This window comes from Pituophis catenifer, unplaced genomic scaffold (assembly GCF_029215685.1).
Source record: "Pituophis catenifer annectens isolate HBS135680 unplaced genomic scaffold, rPitCat1.0.hap2 SCAF_80, whole genome shotgun sequence".
Classification (NCBI taxonomy): domain Eukaryota; kingdom Metazoa; phylum Chordata; class Lepidosauria; order Squamata; family Colubridae; genus Pituophis; species Pituophis catenifer.
Window position 1 is genome coordinate 132501 of NW_027256960.1, and position 2500 is coordinate 135000.

Sequence of the window (2500 nt, forward strand, 5' to 3'; positions counted from 1 at the left end):
GGCGACGGCGGAGGTCCCCGACCGAGGCCCGGGGCCCCCGCGCCGGGATCCCGTACATCCATCAAGGCGGGGAAACAGAAACACTCTAGGCCGGCCGAGGCCCGGGTAAACCGGACCCGCCCAAGGCCGTCCCGGTAGACCGGGACGACTGCCCGGCGCGGACACCCCCGGGGGCCGGCGTGGGCACCGAGGGGACGGCGGAGGTCCCCGACCGAGGCCCGCGGCGCCGGAGCCGGGATCCCGTGCATCCATCGTGGCGGGGGAAACAGAAAGGCTGATCCGGCCGGGGCCCCGGTAGACCGGGAAGACTGCCCGGCGCGGACACCCCCGGGGTCCGGCGTGGGCACCGAGGCGAAGGCGGAGGTCCCCGACCGAGGCCCGCGGCGCCGGAGCCGGGATCCCGTGCATCCATCGTGGCGGGGGAAACAGAAAGGCTGATCCGGCCGGGGCCCCGGTAGACCGGGACGACTGCCCGTCGCGGGCACCCCCGGGGTCCGGCGGGGGCACCGAGGCGACGGCGGAGGTCCCCGACCGAGGCCCGCGGACCCGGAGCCGGGATCCCGTGCATCCATCGTGGCGGGGGAAACAGAAAGGCTGATCCGGCCGGGGCCCCGGTAGACCGGGACGACTGCCCGTCGCGGGCACCCCCGGGGTCCGGCGGGGGCACCGAGGCGACGGCGGAGGTCCCCGACCGAGGCCCGCGGACCCGGAGCCGGGATCCCGTGCATCCATCGTGGCGGGGGAAACAGAAAGGCTGATCCGGCCGGGGCCCCGGTAGACCGGGAAGACTGCCCGGCGCGGACACCCCCGGGGTCCGGCGTGGGCACCGAGGCGAAGGCGGAGGTCCCCGACCGAGGCCCGCGGCGCCGGAGCCGGGATCCCGTGCATCCATCGTGGCGGGGGAAACAGAAAGGCTGATCCGGCCGGGGCCCCGGTAGACCGGGACGACTGCCCGTCGCGGGCACCCCCGGGGTCCGGCGGGGGCGCCGAGGCGACGGCGGAGGTCCCCGACCGAGGCCCGCGGACCCGGAGCCGGGATCCCGTGCATCCATCGTGGCGGGGGAAACAGAAAGGCTGATCCGGCCGGGGCCCCGGTAGACCGGGAAGACTGCCCGGCGCGGACACCCCCGGGGTCCGGCGGGGGCACCGAGGCGACGGCGGAGGTCCCCGACCGAGGTCCGCGGCGCCGGAGCCGGGATCCCGTGCATCCATCGTGGCGGGGGAAACAGAAAGGCTGATCCGGCCGGGGCCCCGGTAGACCGGGACGACTGCCCGTCGCGGGCACCCCCGGGGTCCGGCGGGGGCGCCGAGGCGACGGCGGAGGTCCCCGACCGAGGCCCGCGGACCCGGAGCCGGGATCCCGTGCATCCATCGTGGCGGGGGAAACAGAAAGGCTGATCCGGCCGGGGCCCCGGTAAGCCGGACCCGCCCGAGGCCGTCCCGGTAGACCCGGCCCTCTCCCCGTCTCGGGCACCCCCGGGGTCCGGCGTGGGCACCGAGGCGACGGCGGAGGTCCCCGACCGAGGCCCGCGGACCCGGAGCCGGGATCCCGTGCATCCATCGTGGCGGGGGAAACAGAAAGGCTGATCCGGCCGGGGCCCCGGTAGACCGGGAAGACTGCCCGGCGCGGACACCCCCGGGGTCCGGCGTGGGCACCGAGGCGAAGGCGGAGGTCCCCGACCGAGGCCCGCGGCGCCGGAGCCGGGATCCCGTGCATCCATCGTGGCGGGGGAAACAGAAAGGCTGATCCGGCCGGGGCCCCGGTAGACCGGGACGACTGCCCGTCGCGGGCACCCCCGGGGTCCGGCGGGGGCGCCGAGGCGACGGCGGAGGTCCCCGACCGAGGCCCGCGGACCCGGAGCCGGGATCCCGTGCATCCATCGTGGCGGGGGAAACAGAAAGGCTGATCCGGCCGGGGCCCCGGTAGACCGGGAAGACTGCCCGGCGCGGACACCCCCGGGGTCCGGCGTGGGCACCGAGGCGAAGGCGGAGGTCCCCGACCGAGGCCCGCGGCGCCGGAGCCGGGATCCCGTGCATCCATCGTGGCGGGGGAAACAGAAAGGCTGATCCGGCCGGGGCCCCGGTAGACCGGGACGACTGCCCGTCGCGGGCACCCCCGGGGTCCGGCGGGGGCGCCGAGGCGACGGCGGAGGTCCCCGACCGAGGCCCGCGGACCCGGAGCCGGGATCCCGTGCATCCATCGTGGCGGGGGAAACAGAAAGGCTGATCCGGCCGGGGCCCCGGTAGACCGGGAAGACTGCCCGGCGCGGACACCCCCGGGGTCCGGCGGGGGCACCGAGGCGAAGGCGGAGGTCCCCGACCGAGGCCCGCGGCGCCGGAGCCGGGATCCCGTGCATCCATCGTGGCGGGGGAAACAGAAAGGCTGATCCGGCCGGGGCCCCGGTAAGCCGGACCCGCCCGAGGCCGTCCCAGTAGACCCGGCCCTCTGCCCGTCGCGGGCACCCCCGGGGTCCGGCGTGGGCACCGAGGCGAAGGCGGA